Here is an 18,382-nt window from a genome sequence, read left to right as displayed (position 1 = left end):
AAGTGCAAAATGGTTGTTCCCGCTGCCTCCAAGTGGATTCTTCCTTGACTATTTTTCTGGTCCTTGACACATGACTAGTGTGGGAAGTCTCTTCTGAGCATCCTCCCATCCTTTCTATTGCTTTGGTTGTGTCCTTCCCCTTGAACCTTTCTGCAAATTGCTGGCTGGTCGACATACAATTTTACATGAAAATGAAAATAAATTAACTTGAAACAGTACGCGAAATAAACAGAGTTTTAGATGACATTAATTCAAAATTTAAAATTTAATTCCAGATTCAAAACCATCCAAAAGAAATAACAATTAGTTAGAAAAACAAATCCCAGTTAAAAATTAGAATATGCTGCAAAAATTTTCCTACTGCAAACAGAAATTTCAGTGGATAAATATTCTCATTAATTGTCAGAACATATGAATCTGGTAAATTTCCTAAATTGGTCATTTGGGAAATTGATCTTTCTAAGAAGTAGCTTCCTGGGAATTAGCTTTTAGCAGATTGGCCTTTGAGGGAATGAGTTTTTACCAATTAGGCAGTCATTAAAATGATTTTCACTGAATTAATAGATTTCTACCCCTTTCCACCCTCCCTTGAGTTTTCTGGGATCCCCTATCTACCCTCTCAGCCCCATATAAATTTCCAACTAGCTGGGTTTCTTAGGGGTACAGATTCATCTTGAGAGCACTTAATGGCAAGTCTTTAGGATGTAAAGCAATATTCAGGTAATTTCTTTGGGGCCTTTGATAAGCTAGAAACCCAGAGTTTAAAGGGGCCTGATGAGATGGCTATGCTATCTTTGTCCCCTTTGTGGCTCTGCCTTGAGAAACACTGGACTATAGAACTGAATCCTATCTATACAGCTAGAGGGAAAAATTAAAATTTGTTCTGGAGTTGGAAGAGAACTTAAAATTACCTAGTCTAGACTTTTTCATCCTCAGCACTATTGACATTTTAGGCCAGTTGATTTTTTATTTTGGGGGCTTTCCTGCATTGTAGGATATTTGACAGAATCTCTGGCCTGCGCCTACTAGCTGCCATTTGCAACCTCCAGTTGTGACAATCGAAAGTGTCTCCAGAAAGTAGGGAACAGACTGACAAACCTCAGAGGGAAGGGTGATAGGGGTGGATGGGAAGAGATAAAGCAAAGAACTTATATGCATATACGGATAACCAATGGCACAGAAAACAGTGAGTGTAGGTGGTGGGTGGGGGTGGGGAGCAGGGTGCCAATGGGGGGAAAAAGGAGGGACATCTGTAATATTTTCAACTATAAAGATATATTAAAAATTAATTCATTAAAAAAAATGCCCCCAGACATGGCTAGATAATGTCTGGGAGTGAGTAAAATTATCCCTGGGTGAGACCCACCCATTACTCTTTCATCCAGTCTAGAACTTCCTTTCACATTGTCTACCATATGCCCTCTGAATGCTGCAGAGGCCTGAGAACTCACCTTCTTACTCAGCTTTTCCTGGGAGGCAGCTTCAATGGTGTCATGAGAAGAGCATGTACTTTGGGACATACTGCCTTGGGCCCAGATCTTGTCTGTTACTCATTAGGTATGACCTTGGGCAACTCTCTTAACTCATTTCAGCCTATTTCCTGAAATGTCCCAATCCTTGCTTCATAGATTTATTGCAAGGACTAAATAGCTATGTATATAAACTATGTGTCCTTTTGGTGTGCTTGATAACTGTATTCTGTCTATTGGGCCCCAATCCCCTATCTTTCATCCCCCCTCTAGGTGATGGTGAATGTTTATGTCCCCCCAATTTTCATATGTTGAAATCCTAATGCCCCATGTGATAGCAATAGGAGGTCTGGCTTTGGGAGGTGATTAGGTCATGAGGGTGGAGTCCTCATGAATGAGATTATTGCTCTTATAAAAGAGGCCCCAGAGAACTTCCTTGCCCATTCTACCATGTGAGGTAATAGTGAGAAGTCAACAGTCTGCATCCTGGAAAAAGACCTTCACCAAACTCTGACCACGCTGGCACCTGATCTTGGACTTCCAGCCTCCAGAACTGTGAAAAAGAAATTTAATTATTTACAAGCCATGCGGTCTGTGGGATTTTGTTATAGTAGTCAGACAAACTAAGATACCTTCCTCAGCCATGCTCCTATACCCCGAGCCATGCAGACAATCAGATCTTTGGACCTTGTCACAGCTCTGAATTCAGCCGTTGAAGGCTGCCATCCTGCTTATTCCCTTATAGCAGACCAGGATCCATATGCCTTGCTTTCTTCTCAGACAGTTTGGAGATGACAGCATTTCATTTTAAGGGGAAGTTCATCATTAAGTTAGTGTGAAGCTGGGCAGGAAGAAGACTTGGGGCTGGCACCATAGTGGAGAGAGGTCTTGCCTGTAAAGCTTGCTTCTCCAGAGGCTGCAACAGTCACCACAGAGAGGCTGGACGATCCCTAGTCGGTGTCCAGAAGAAGTAGCAGATAGATGAACCACCTAAACAGAAAGAAATCAAACTCCATGAGCATGCTTTTCTGCAATGACATCCTCATGCTGGGTGCCCTCAGGAGACTGAGGGCACATGTCCTTGGCATCTCTCTTTCCCCACCAGCTGCCCATTTGAAATTAGCTCCTGACACTTTCCAGGAAGTATAAATGGGACACGAACGCTTGAGCCTGGAGATCTGAGAAGACACATGACTTCTCGAAGAGCCAGCATTTGCTAAGCAGTTTTAAAAAGAGCGTTAGTGTCCGGGAGCCACCAGATAGCTTTCCTAGGGGAATTCTAAACTCCTCCTTGGGGAGGCCACGAACTGGGCTCACCACATATGCCCCCATATACAAACCTGACTTAATATAGCTCAATTGGTCTCATCAATTTCATGCCTGGAAAATACAGGCTCCAGATTGCTGCCTTGTGTCAGGGGAGTAATTCTGAGTCAAAGTACTGGGGAGTCATCTAGATGGGACCACAAGGATCCCCTAGTTGTGAATAACAGGCTGCAGGCAAGAGCAGGGGTCCTAGGGGATTTGCTTTTGTTGATTTTTATATATTTGAAAACATTGACTTATATACCTGGGCTAGCTTTTGTTTCTCCTTGGACTGAGGAAGAGAAATTGGTTCAAAATGACTTTAATTCGAGAGAATGGTCTGCCAAAGCCCCACTAGAAATAGGCTGAAGTCATGGATAGTGTCGGGACTTGTACACCAGGCCTGCCATCCCCTGGAGCAGGAGAGCCTGTTAGCCAAGGGGATTAGAGCAGATTGTTTAAACACGGGGCTGCTGCGTCTGGCCTGAGGCTCTGTGCTATTTTCTCCGAGACAATCTCTTGATTTATGAGCCTAAATCACATCGAACGCTATGCTATTGTGAATCACCAGGGCCCCTCCCTTGCAAGGTTTGGAAGATAAGAGTTCCAAATGGGAGGCTTTTCTGCACCCAGGGAAGAAGAGCGAGACTGCATGAAGTCCACGAGAAAACATGAAGCGGCTCTCTGGGCAGCTCTGGGAAGCTTCGGGGATGTGAGGAGAAAGAACGAGCCATTTCTAAGAGTCTCTGGCCGAAGGGATGTCCATCAGGATTCTTTAGTGCAGTCTCCCGCCTCAGCTACAGAACTGCAACCAAACTTTGTCTCCAGAGCCAGACACTGGACTTCAAGAGTGTTTAGTCATGGTCAGCTTCCATTTCATAACCTCAGAGAGAGTCCGCGCAAGGAGCTCAGAGGCAAGTCAGTTCAGGGCGGCAGTTCAAAAGCGAAGCAGCCCGAGTGTCGGAGAATGATGTGACTCGTCTAAAACTGTACACCAATTAGGGTCGAGTCTGGACCACGATACTGAAGTCTTTCCTCCCAGTTCCAAGCCATCTTAGCAGAATCCCACCATACTCTCCAGTTCCACCAACCCTGTGTTTGCGGAGGGATTGTCAGTCGTGTTTGTGGGTTTCCCTTTTTCTCTTCTAAACAGCTTTGCTTACCCTGATGCGGACAATGACCATGCAGAATGGTATCCTCTCTATGTTCTCCTCTCCCTTTCCTTTCCTTTCTTTCCAGCATTAAGTAAAAATTATGACAATTTTTTTTTAAGAGCAGTTTTAGGTTTACAGCAAAATTAGTAGGTATAGAGATTCCCCACACTCCCTGCCACCCAACATAGGCATAGCACCCTCTCACACACATTACCAACATCACTCATTGGAATGGCACGTTTTTTTTTTTTTTTTACTGAAGATAAATCTGAAACAATCACCCAAAGTCCACAGTTTACTTTAGGATTCACTTTTGGTGTGCTACATTCTATGGGTTAGACAGAAGTAAAAAGTACAATGTTCATCATTATAATGTACAGAGTATTTTTACTGCCTTAAAAATTCTGTGTTCTGCCTTTTCATCTCTCCAACCATGCCTGCCAACCACTGTTATTTTTACTGTTTCCATAGTTTTGCCTTTTCTAGAATGACATGTATGTCATATATGTTGGACATGCATACAGTATGTAGCCTTTTTAGATTAACTTTTTTCATTTAGTAATATGCATTTAGGTTTCCTCCATGTCCTTTCATGGCTCCAGAGCTTGTTTCTTTTTAGCACTGAATAATATTCCATTGTCTGAATATGTTACAGTTCATTTACCGACTCACCTACTGAAGGACATCTTGGTTAGTTTACAGTTTTGGCAATTATAAATAAAGCTGCTATCAACATGTGTTTCTAGAAAAATATAACATATTAAAGGTTTTTGTGTGGACATGTTTTCAACTCGAATACCACGGAGAGTGATTGCTGAAATATGTCTGGTAAGAGTATGTTTAGTTTCGTAAACATCGCCAAACTGTCTTTCCAGAGTGGCTGGACCATTTTGTATTCCCACTAGCAATGTGTGAGAGTTTCTGTTATCCCACAACCTCATCAGCATTTGGTGTTGTCAGTGTTTTGGATTTTGGCCATTCTTATAGGTGTGTTGTGGTATCTCCCTGTTGTTTTAATTTGCATTTCCCTGATGACATATGACGTTGAGCATCTTTTCATATGCTTATTTACCATCTGTGTATCTTCTCTGATGAGGTATTTGTTAAGATCTTTGGCCCATTTAAAAAAATCAAGTTGTTTGATTTCATATTGTTGAGCTTTAAGAGTTCTTTGTGTATTTTGGATAACAATTCTTTATCAGATGTGTCTTTTGTAAATATTTTCTCCAAGTCTATGGTTCATCTTCTAATTCTCTTGATATTCTTTCACAGATCAGAAGTTTTTAGTTTTAACAAAGTTCAGATTATCAGGTATTTTTTTTTTTTTTTAATGGTTTGTGCATTTGGTGTTATTTCATCTCCATACCCAAGGTCATCTTAGTTCTCTCTTATATTATCTTTTAGGAGTTTCATAGATTTGTATTTTACATTTAGATTTATGACCCATTTTGAGTTAATTTGTGTAAAGGGTCCAAGATCTGTGCTTTTTTTCCTTCCATTTTTTAGCACAGATGCCAATTTGTTGAAGAGATTGTTGTTGTTCCATTTTACTGTTTTTGTTCTAATGTCAAATATCAGTTGACTATGTTTATGGGGGTTCCTTTTCTTTTACTAACATTTACTAAATATTTAATTGCTCAACAGCAACCACTGAATTTACGGAGTCCCATCTATGTGTTAGGGATGATGTTAAGAGCTCTCCCTTTTATTTATTTATTTTTAAAAATTAATTAATTTATTTTTGTTACAGATGTTTCTCCCCCTCCCCCCACTGATTCCCCTCTCTCCCTCCCTCCCCACCCTGTCCCCAGCTTTGTTGTCCATGCCCATTGGTCATGCACACATGCATATAAGATCTGTGGTTTATCTCTCACCCACCCCCTCTTCTGGGGATTGTCAGTCTGTACCCCACTTCCACATCTCTGGGACTACCCCATTCCTCAGACTGTTGTGTTCATTATATTCCACAAATAAGTGATACCATATGATACTTGACTTTCTCTGTTTGGCTTGTTTCACTCAGGATAATACTTTCCAGGTCCCTCCATGTCATCTCAAAAGATAAGAGATCTTTCTTTCTTACAGATGCATAGTACTCCATTGTGTATATGTACCACTGCTTTTTTATCCATTCATCTACTGATGGACTCTTGGGCTGTTTCTAGATCTTAGTTATTGTAAATAGTGCTGCTATGAACATGGGGGTACATATAGTCTTTCTGATTGGTGTTTCAGGCTTCTTAGGGTATATTCCTAGAAGTGGGATCACTGGGTCAAATGGAAGGTCAATTTTTAATTTTTTGAGGTAACAACATATTGTTTTCCATAGTGGCTGCACCAGTCTGCATTCCCACCAGCAGTGTACTAGAGTCCCCTTTCTCCACACCCTAGCCAACATTTGTTGTTTGATGACTTGTTGATGGCAGCCATTTTGACAGGTGTGAGGTGATACCTCATAGTTGTTTTAATTTGCATCTCTCTGATGATTAGTGATGTTGAGCATTTCTTCATATGTCTCTTAGCCATTTGTATGTCCTGTTTGGACAGGTGTTTATTTAGTTCCTCTGCCCATTTTTTAATTGGGTTCTTTGTCTTCCTTTTGTGGAGTTGTATGAGCACTCCATATATGTTGGAAATTAACCCCTTATCTGATATATCATTGGCAATGATGCTCTCCCATACAGTGGGTTGCCTTTCCATTTTGATGATTGTATTTTTTGCTGTGCAGAAGCTTTTGAATTTGTTGTAGTCCCATGTGTTCATTTTCTCCTTTATTTCTGTTGCCTTAGGTGATGTATCAGTGAAAATTCTGTTGCATGTGATGTCTGAAATTTTGTTGTCTATATTTTCTTCTAGAATTTTTATAGATTCATGTGTTACATTTAAGTCTTTTATCCATTTAGAATTTATTCTTGTGTATGGTGTAAGTTGATGGTCTAGTTTTATTTTTTTGCATGTAGCTGTCCAATTTTCCCAACATCATTTATTAAAGAGGCTGTCTTTACTCCACTGTATGCTCTTGCCACCTTTGTCAAATATTAATTGAGTGTATTGTCCTGGGTCCATTTATGGCTTCTCTATTCTGTTCCATTGATCTATCTGCCTGTTCTTGTGCCAGTACCAGGCTGTTTTGATTACAGTGGCTTTGAAGTATAACCAGAAATCTGGTAATGTGATCCCTCCAACTTTGTTCTTGTTTTTCAAGATTGGTGTGGCTATTCGGGGTCTTTTTTGGTTCCATATGAACTTTTGAAGTGTTTGTTCTAATTCTGTGAAGTGTGTCGTTAGTATTTTGATAGGGATTGCATTGAATCTATAGTATGCTTTGGGTAGTGTTGACATTTTAATGATATTAATTCTTCCAATCCATGAACAAGGTATGTGCTTTCATTTTTTTATATCTTCCTCTATTTCTTTTTTCAATGACCTGTAGTTTTCTGCAAATAGGTCCTTTATTTCTTTGGTTAAGTTTATTCCTAGGTATCTTAATTTTTTTGCTGCGATGGTAAATTGGATTACTTTTTTAGTTTCTCTTTCTGTGACTTCATCGTTGGTGTATAAGAATGCTGTCGATTTCTTGACATTAATTTTGTATCCTGCTACTTTGCCAAATTTATTTATTAAGTCTAGTAAATTTTTGATGGAGTCTTTGGGGTTTTCTACGTATAATATCATGTCATCTGTGAATAATGACAGTTCCACTTTCTCCTTTCCAATTTGGATCCCCTTTTACTTTTTTCTTCCTGTCTGATTGCTGTGACTAAGACTTCCAGTACTATGTTAAATAAGAGTGGCGAAAGTGGGCATCCTAGTTTTGTTCCAGTTCTTAAGGGAAACACTTTTGGGTTTTGCCCATTGAGTATGATGTTGGCTGTAGGTCTTTCATATAGGGCCTTTATTATGTCGAGATATGATCCCTCTACTCCCAGATTGCTGAGCGTTTTTATCAGAAATGTGTGCTAGATTTTGTTGAATGCTTTTTCAGCGTCTATTGATATGATCATATGATTTTTATCTTTCATTTTGTTTATGTGGTGTATCACATTTATTGACTTGCCAATATTGTACCAGCCTTGCATCCCTGGGATGAATCCCACTTGGTCATGGTGAATGATGTGTTTGATGTATTGCTGGATTCGGTTTGAAGAGCTCTCCCTTTTAATCTTCAAAGTAACTTTGAAGAGTAGCTACTCTTTGTCCATTTCACAGACAAGGACAGAGAGACTTGGAGAAGTGAGTTAACTGCCCTCTTTACACAGTGAGATTTGGACTTGACTCTTAATTCTGCCATTTCTCCCTAGTACTTGAGTTGATGATATTGACCATTATGTTATACTGCATGGCACACTCATTTCAAATCAGCTGTAGCTCTAGTTCAAATTAGCATCCAAGTCGTGAATGGATTTAAGTGCTTTTACAAGGTGGCCATTTTCAGATACGCTTACAATGTTTCACATAGCCTATATTATTCTTTTCACAGGGACCTTTCTGCTATTCCCATGCCTCATGAAAGTCACCCATCTGCAACTGAGCCAGTCAGTATTTCTTCAGGACTGGAATTCGGGGCCGCATGAAGCTATCAGAATTGCTGACTTTGAGGTTAGATGAAACACATTAACCATTCTGCTGCCAAAGATAGAATAATTTTTGTTATTTTTAGCTTCTTCTAATTCAAAGAAGCATGTTCTAAAAGCTATGCAGATTGGTGAATCAAACATGACCAGGTTTGCGGTTACTGTGACCACTCTGGATACCCAAACTGGAGACACTAGGGGAAGAACTGAGGCCAAAAAGGTGGTTCATGGTCACAAGAAGTTTGACATTCCAGATGCTCCCAGACCTGGCCCTGGGCCACTTCTCCAATGACAAATATCTTCTGCTGATTCCCTATATACATTTGTTATGGAATAATTTAATCACTCACTGTTTTCTGGATAGGTTTTCTAGAATGCTGTTCTCAAAGGCCTTTATATCACTGTGTCTCTTTCAAGGCTTTGCTAAGTATCACTCTCTGTGAAAGTTTTTTGGATCTCTCACTGGGCAAAATCTCCCCTTTCAATGAGTTCCTCCTTTAACTTCTTATCATACTTGGCACATTCCACTTGGTAAAGTAGGTATTTACTGACATCACTCAGCTTAGCTGAGCTTAGAAATGAGAAACCAGTGAATTATTCTAAACAGGACAAGAAGGGTCAGATTTGTAATTGAATTTTGTCCTGTCTTTTCTATGCAAACTGGTTGGGCAAAGTGAGGGGACAGTGAGATTAAAAGAGACTTCTTGATCTCTGGAATGAAACTGGATCGATTGGTAGAGGTAGAGAGACAATAAACATAAATAAGGAAGCTCTGCAATATTCTGGGGTCCTCAGGGAGCTATGTGAGTCTGTTCTTCCTGGTCTCTGGTTTCCCGATTCTTTCTCTAAGGATATGTTCCAGTTCAACATATCTTCCCCTTTTCTCTGACATTCTAACTACATGGGTGCATGTGTGGTACATGTGTTTGTGTGAGTATGTATATCTGCATACTGTATGTGCACATATATGTTCGTGTGCATGCGTACGCATGTATGTATATATGTGCATGTGTTTGTGTTGACCTACTATTGTTGTCACCACTGCAGCCATTGTTCCGGACACAGATGCAAAGAGATAAAGAGCTGACAAGTGACAGTTGGATAGTTTTAGAATGAATAAGGCTGGAGACTGGACGCTGATAAAGGAAGTCTATCCCTGCTTGGCTTCCTGAGTGTCAGAGTGGTAGGAACCCATGAGCAGGTGATGAGGGGGCAGACTCACCTCCTGACCTTGACAGCTTGAAGAATAGGAGGATCTCTCTACCCACTCAATACTTGCATCGCTTTATAATGGGTGAGGGCCATGTCGATGCAAGGTTAAGGGCATTGCCAACATGACCTCTGGATGGCCTCTCTCAGATAAATAATCTGTGATACTGTCTCTTCAACCACTATGCATGTGGAGTATAGATCACCATTGTAGCCACATAAAAACTGAGAACAGTACATACATTCACATTATTGAGCAAGAACCACTATAGTGACCTTGTATGTTTTTACATTTACTCTTGCAATTCCTCTGCTCCTTTCCTACTTTGGTTTATTTAAAATTATGGGCTCTGCTAGGGATGGAGATGTTTCCCAGAGTGGATTTAAGATAGGTCCTTGAGCCCACATAAGAACGGAGAAGCTGAAAGGGGGCATGGCAGTGGCTTCTCCCTGCACTGTGTGTGTTTGAAGGGGAACATCCAGACCTTATAAAGAAACCCAGCATGGACATGGGGCACCTCCCAAATGAGCCCTCATCCCTGAAAGGGCTGCAAAATGAACTAACAGAGGCCTTAATCCTCTTTAAACTAGCCAAGGAAGCAAGTTTATATTTACATTTTGCCAAGATTCCATTAACACAGGACTCGTTTTCTTTGTGATTCTGAGGATTGAGTTGTAAAATGCAAGTTAATTTTATTTGTGCGCACAAACTGGGGAGGGAAGTTAAAGATGGCACGAGAAACAGAGGAGCCTAAAGCATACTGAATAGCAATGGAAAGCCACTTAAAGTAATCTTCCAGTAGAGAAAACTGGCATCTAGACAAGTAAAATGACTTGTCCAAGGCCACATAGGGTGTTAGTGGTAAATCTGGCCTGAAAGCCAAGAGACCTGACTCTAATAAGACTTTTTTAGTAATCCTAAAAGTTAGTGTTTTTATGGTCAACACAGTTTTAAGAATTCCCTTAATAAATAGACTTCCAGTTTCTCTCTCTCTCTCTCTCTTTCTCTCTCTCTTTTTCTCATTCACACACACACACACACACACACACACACACACACACACACACACAACTAGTAGCATACTCTGAGCTTCAAACATCATTATAATACGAGAGTGTTGCCAGGTCCAACAAGGTCAACTCCAGACCACATCATGCTGGAAGAAAGAATCAGGTAGAAGACATATGGAGAAAGAGAGGGGTCTGAAGCCCTTGGTATGGCAGAACCACAGATCAAATAGCCTCAGGAAGAGAAGTTAACTTGAATGGAAAGTAATGAGAACAGCTCTGGGACAAGGTAGCTGAAAAGACTGGTTTCTGGTGAATTGAATGGAAGCGCTTGACAGGGCGTGGGACAGGGGCTGTCAGTGTGGGAAAGACATCACCTCTGGGGGAGAGGAAGCCACAGGCAGGGGTGCTTAGGGAAGCTTGTTATAGAAGGAAAACAAGGAAGTGATAGTATTCCGCCAAAAAAAGTGAATCCCTCAAAGCAGAAGATATATCAATCCTTCCCCCAAAAGTGCCATCAACTAAAGAAAACTACACTTTTCTATACCAACAGAAGAGGGTGCTCTTGAGCTAAAAAACATTGTCAGTTACCCAAACGCCATAATTATGCCTGCATACAACTGTATATAGAAACACTTAAAAATGAACAGAAAATGGCAACCAATATTCATACAAGGCCACCAGAAAGACAAAATATGAGAATCCAAGCATTTTAGCAGATGCAAATGCTCCTATCAACATCAAACATGAAACAGAAGAAAATCTTACCACCTAAACTGAATCAAATATCTTAAAACAAGCATTTGAAAATATGAAACAAAAACTTATATCAAGAGCCCCCAAATTTAGAACAGAAATAGACACAAAAAGAAAAAATGAGTGTGAAGTAAGAGCTGAATGAACTTAAAGAAATAGAAGAAAAAGACAAAATCATCTTAAAAATAAAGGCTAAATTCCAAGGCAGTCGTAGAACAATAGATTTTACTGAAAAATATAACAGACATTGAGAACAGTCAGAAAAAGAGTTAAGAGCATGAAAATTAAGTAAGGAATGAAACAGAAAAGATCACAGAGTAAAGAATTGATAGAAGATAGGCTCAGAAGAGTCTGAAAAAGACTAGTCTTAAAATAAAAACAAATTAGTATTTCAAACTCTAAGTTTAGAAAATTTCTGAGATTAAAAGAAGACTTGTGCCTGCATCTTTAAAGGGCCCACAGGTTTCTGGGGAAAGAAACCTGGAATGATGAAGTACAAGACACACATTAGGAAAATACTAAACTTTGAAAACAAAGAACACAGTTCACTGGGTCTCCAGGCAAAAAAGACCAAATCACTTACATAATAAAGAAAATCAAACGAGAGTGGGTGCATTCGGGGTTGTATGATAGTAGACTAAAAATCAGGCAAATAGATCATATCAGATAGTAATAAATGCTGTGAACGAAAAAGAAAGCATGTTAAGAAGTTAGAGAGTGACAAGGTTCTACTTTAGATAGGTTGGCCTCTTGAGTGACATTTGGGCAAAGACCTGATTGAAGAAATAGGGCAGGCCATGTGAAGACTTGTGGGAAGAGCATTCCAAAAAGAAGGTAGAGCAAAAGCAAAGGCTTGTTCAAGGACCTTCAATGAGTTCTGCAAACTCCAGTTTGGCAGGCGTGCGAAGATCAGGAAGATGTCAAACCTCAAAAGGTTGCATTCCTTCTGCATAAGCAGTGGACTCTATATAGTTTAACTCCCCTGTATAAATTCCCCTACACCAATCTCAAAGGGTGTTCTAAACTTCTGAGTGCAGTTATTGCTGCTGAAAAGCAAAAAGGACTTTCTGTGGAAGTGGGAGAAGACTTGAACATCAAAGTGATTTTTCTCTACTCTTAGGAACGAAAGAACACAAAGAGACCTGATGCATTTCTTGTCCAGATTCTGTCAAAATCTCAGTTACCATCTGAAAACACAGGAGGCAAAATGCTGTGGACTGGTTGGTTTTGCTGTGTAGTTGGAGACAGTCTTCTGGAGACTGTGTCAGAAGATTTCACCTGTCTACTCTTATTCCTTGCAAATGGAGCAGAAACTAATACAGCCGTAATTGGAACCTGGTTTCAGAAAACGTTTGACTGTCATTTCAGCCCCGTAGCCATCAATATATTTAATCTTTCCTGGATGGCGGCTATGTGAATTGCATGCAAAATGGACCATTATGTAGTCCTCAAAGTCTGGATATTTCTTATGCCACACATCCGGAGGATGCAAAAGCTCTGTGGGATAGTGTCCATATAGCATCTGGGGAAGTTACCCAGAAGGAAATTGACTTATTCATGGACTGCCTTTGTTCACATTTCCATAGGCATTTCAAAATTCATTTATCAGCCACAAGATTGTTCATGTTTCAACATCTGTAGCTTCAGCACATACTAATGGGAAAATAAAGATTCTGTGTCATAAAAAAAAGAAAGAAAGAAAATCAAGTAAGCATCAGACTTATATGAAATCAGAGAACAACGGAGTTGCATTTTCAAGAAACTAAAGGAAGTGTGATTTGAATATTTTAAAATGTAGAACAGCTCATTTTTATGGATCAAGACTGTGAGAAGCAGTTTTCTATGTGAAAAAGTCAAAGAACACTCGCTGTTCCTCTGTGAAGGATGTACTTGAGCGTGAACATTATTCAACCAAGATAGGACCGGAACTGGTAAACCTTGGCAAATAGACTTTTGAATATATTTCAATGTAAACCTGTACCTCAAATAAGGATGGAAACACGAGTGGAGGAACAGTATAACTGTGATATGTCATGACAACACTGAAATAAAATATTGTTGCATAGATAATAAGTGAGGGTAAACAATATCATTTAAAGCAGAAAAACCAATAAGTAGAGGGTAAATAAGAAAAAAGTAAGAAAGGGCCTTATGATGGGTATTAGTAAAAAGGTAACTACTACAATAAAAATACCAACCTTCCTAAATACCAAAAGATATATAAAACGGGGCACAGAAAATGAACCACGTAGAGAAAGTAACATAATATGCAAAATTTCACACAAAATATGAGTTGAGATCAAACACACCAGTCATCTAAACTATATTTATTATATTATTATAATTTATTAATAAGTTTATTAATACATTGCATAACTCTCATTAAAATATGTTCAAATTGATTCATAGCAAAAATCAATTCTATGAGGTACATAAGAGACACACCTATAACAAAATAGTTCAGAAAGCTAAGAATAAAGGGATTAACAAAGATATTCCAGAAAAATGGAAACAATAAAATAAATGAGGGTATAAAGTTCTAATTAACATAATCAACAGGGTAGCTATTATGGCTACATATCAAATCTCAAGCCTTGATTACATAGAAAATGCAACCTGTTTTTAAAGCACAAATAAAATGTTCACAAACTATGACCACATATTGGGTCACAAAGAAAGTCTTAGCAAGTGCCATAAGTACAAATTAATAATAAAATTTAACATAATTCTTTCTACCTAAAAATTAAACAACAACAACAACAATTTTCTACTATTGAATAAGAGCAGATATATACACTGAAATTGCAAAACTAGAATAGTTAAAATAAAAATATACATATCAGAATTTATGAGATATAATTAAAACAATAATCTGAGGATAATCCATGGTTTTAAATACTTAAATTAATAAAAATAATTAAATGGAACTGCCGTTTGACTCAGTGATCCCACTTCTAGGAATATATCCTTAGAAGCTTGAAACACCAATCAGAAATAATACATGTACCCCTATGTTCAGAGCAGCATTTTTTAAATTGCTAAGATCTGGAAACAGCCCAAGTGTCCATCAATAGATGAGTGGATAAAAAAGCTGTGGTACATGTACACAATGGAACACTACGCAGCTGTAAAAAAGAAAGATCTCGTGTCCTTTGAGACAACATGGAGGGACCTGGAGAGTATTATGCTAAGCAAAATAAGCCAATCAGAGAAAGACAAATACTACATGATCTCATTTATTTGTGAAATATAATGAACAGAAAAATTTGATGAACAAAATAGACCCAGAGACATAGAAGAAGTATGGTTCAGACTGACAAACCTCAGAGGAGGGGGCAGGGAGGAGGGATGAGATAAACCAAAGAACTTATATACACATATGCATAACCAGTGGACATAGACAACAATGCTGGGGTGGGGGTTGAGGGGTGAGAATAGGAGGAGGGTGTCTAGAGGGGAAAAATGAGAAACATCTGTAACAAAAATAATAAAAATTGAAAAATAAATAAAAAGTAAAAATAATTAAACACATTTAATTTCCAACTCAAAATATAAAAAACTCACAAAGTAAATCAAAAGAAAGCACAAGAAAGGGAATGATATAGAAAAAAAATTAACAATAAAAACTATAAAAAAATAGTAGCACTAATAAATAAATCAGAATGTGCTTATTCTGGAAAAAGTAAACTAGACATACCACTAGCTCACTTAGTTAAAAAAATAAAAAGGGCAAAGCACAAACATATACTATAAGGAAAGACTGAAGAGAAATAACTGTTGTAAAGATTAAAATAAACCATAAGTGGACTACTTTGCAAAAGTCTATGTAAAAACATTAGAAAATTTTGAAAAATTTTATTCTCTTTGAAATGTAGTTTATCAAAACAGATGCCATTTAATATAAAAAGCTTAAACAGACTACTCTCCAGGGTGGAAAAAATCGGAGAAAGTTTTCGACAAATTATTCCATATAGAAACACCATCCCCAGATGGTGACAGGGGAATTCTGCGAGCCTTTAAAGATCAAATAATCTCAAAGTTACATAAATTGTTCTAGAAAATAGAAAATGAAGGTGATCTTCAAAATTTTTTTCTTTAGGTATGTGCCCCTATCGGGAACTGAACTCAGGACTCTCTGGTTCGCAGGCTGATGCTCCAACCGCTAAGCCAAACCGGCTAGGTGATCTTCCAAATTTTTAAGAAGTGTAAGGTTGATACCTAAATCAAATAAATTAATAATAATAATAATATAGTGCGTAGGAAACTAAAGACCAATTTCTTTAATAAATATTGATGCAAAGATTAAATATAATTCTAGTGAAAAGATTCCAAAACTACATTAACACTATAAAACTTAGTATTAAATTTCAAGAATGCAAGGAGTTTCAATGTGAAGAAATTCATTCTTATGATTCACCTTATTGATAGGAATACAACCTAAGAGAAGAAACTCATTTATAACAGCAAAAAAAGGTAAAATTAAAAAAAAAAAAACAGTCTAAGTAAAATTTCAAAAGTTCTGAAAGACACAAAAGTAGACTTGAGCTAATAAAAAGGCATTTGTTGTTCTAACTACTCGACATTATTCAGATGTCAATTCTACTCAAGTTAATACATAAATTTAATCCAGCTGGAAAACAGTGCCAACAATATTTTTTTTTCTTCTAGAGATTAATAAATTGATTCTAAATTCATGTTGAAAAACAGACAAGAGTAGCCAAGAAACCTTGGGCAGAGGGAAGGGGGAAGCAAGGAGGGAGAACAATCTTAAAACATACTGTAACCATTCGATGGTTAATACAGTGTGGGACTGGTGCGTGAATGAAGAGACTAGAGGAACTGAATAGAGAGTCCAGACAAAGTCTAGTATAGACAAAAACGTTTTAGTCAATAAGATGGCATTTCAAGTCACTGAGGTAAGGTGGACTTTGTAACAGATGGTGTTGGAACAGCTGATAGCCTTTTGGAAAAGGATAAAACTGGATTCATACCTTATACCATATACCAAAAACTTTAAAAGAATAAGAGATATAAATGTAAAAGCACAAAACTAACAAATGTTGCAAATACAAGAAGAAAACATGGATGAATATTTTGTCATGTGAGTGTGGGAAAGTTTCCTAAAGGGGACTGAAATCCATATGCAAATTTAAAAAACCGATTGATAAATTCTATTACATAAAAGTAAGAAAGAAATGCATGGAAAAAAAATAAAATCAAATGAGAAGTGCCTTACTGGGAGAAAATATTTGCAACATGATGTATCAGAGGTAAATGGTTATCTCCCTTTTATATCAAGTACTTTTAAAAATTAAGAAATAAACCAAAAATCACTAATTCCCATGAAGCTGTGGGGAAAAAAATCCTTAAACGCATGAAAAGATGCTCCTCCACTGCACTCATAATAAAAATAATGCAGATTAAATTGCTACTGTTTTCACAGCTCAAATTGGCAAAAATTCACAAGTTTAATGACACACTGTTGGTGAGGCTGTGGAGAACCAGAGCGTATTAGCTTGCCAGGGCTGCTGTAACAAAAATACCACGAACTGGGTGGTCTAAGCAAGATACTGATTTTCCCACAGTTCTGTAGACTGGGAGTCCAAGATCAAGTTGTTGGCAGGTCTGATTGCTTCTGAGGCCTCTCTCCCTTACTGACAGACGGCTGCCTCCTCACTGTATGGTCTTTACTCAGTACACGCACATGCCTGGGATTATTCGTGTATCCACATTTTCTCTCACGACACTAGTCAAATTGGATTAGGGTTTACCTTCACAGCCTCAGTTTGACCTTAAAGACCTTATCTCCAAGTACAGTCACATTCTGATGTACCAGGGATCAGGACTTCACCATATGAATTTTGGTGGATAAAATTCAGCCTATAACATAGGCACACACATTGATAGTAAAGTTAAATAATATAATCCATTGGGAGGAAAATATGAAAATATTAAAAAAAACACTCTTGCAGCTTTTACCCTTTGACCCAGCAATCTGACCCCCAGAACTTTACCCTGAAGCTAGCCTTCAAAAACAAACAAAAAACACGTGCACAAGGTTATGCATCAAACTACGATTTGTAAAGGTAAAATAATGAAAACTATAAATACCAACGCATAAAGTAGTGGTTAAATAAGGTATGGCGCATCCACACATTGGAGTAACTATTCAACTACAAAAAGAATTGGGAAAGTTCTCCATTAATTGTTTTGACTTATTTCTAGGATTTGTTTCAAATGAAAAATACAAAGTGAAAAAGAGTTCGTATATTAGGCTACTTGTTATGTAATAAAGGAGGGGAAATAAAGAAGAACACACACATGCACACACATGCTTATTTCTGAAGAAAAGAAATAAGGGAAGAATAACCCAAAAGCTGATGAAAAGGTTGCCTGCATAATAGATGTGGGGTGGGGGTGGGGAGTGGGAAAAGGGTAGAGGGTATGAGACAGCAAGGACACTTTTCTAAGTGTATCTTTTAAAACAGCTTTGACTTTTAAGTCATGATAAAAATTATAAATATTCAAAATAGGATTAAATAAACAAGGACAACACCCCGGTAATTTGAACAAAAAGAGAAACAAGTGAATTCTATTGTATAAGCAATTGATACCAGAAAGAAATCATTAACCCAAATAACTGGACATAGAACTCTGGCTGCACATGCTTCGTGGCATCTAATGTAATGGCAAAAAAGAACTGCAAAAAATATAAACCCTGCTTGGTTTGTTATAGGCTGTGGTACTGGTGTAGCAATTCCCACACTACCTTGTGAAAGTTGTAGGATGGAGCAAATGAGTCAATATTGGATATTGTTAGGAACCAAGGTTTTTGTAATCATCAGAGAAGGGACCTACAGCTATGAAACAGGAGGAGATGAAGAGCTCTCTGCATTGAATTTGAAGG

At 38.1% G+C, this 18,382-nt stretch overlaps 1 pseudogene; it reads left to right on the top strand.

Annotated features, from left to right (window-relative positions):
* Positions 1-3,950: 3,950 nt before the first annotated feature.
* Positions 3,951-13,241, top strand: LOC118625052 (annotated as a pseudogene).
* Positions 13,242-18,382: the final 5,141 nt, after the last annotated feature.

Source organism: Molossus molossus, unplaced genomic scaffold, assembly GCF_014108415.1.
Source record: "Molossus molossus isolate mMolMol1 unplaced genomic scaffold, mMolMol1.p scaffold_m16_p_11, whole genome shotgun sequence".
In the NCBI taxonomy this organism is placed as follows: Eukaryota; Metazoa; Chordata; class Mammalia; order Chiroptera; family Molossidae; genus Molossus; species Molossus molossus.
This window is presented reverse-complemented; position numbering and strand designations above follow the sequence as displayed.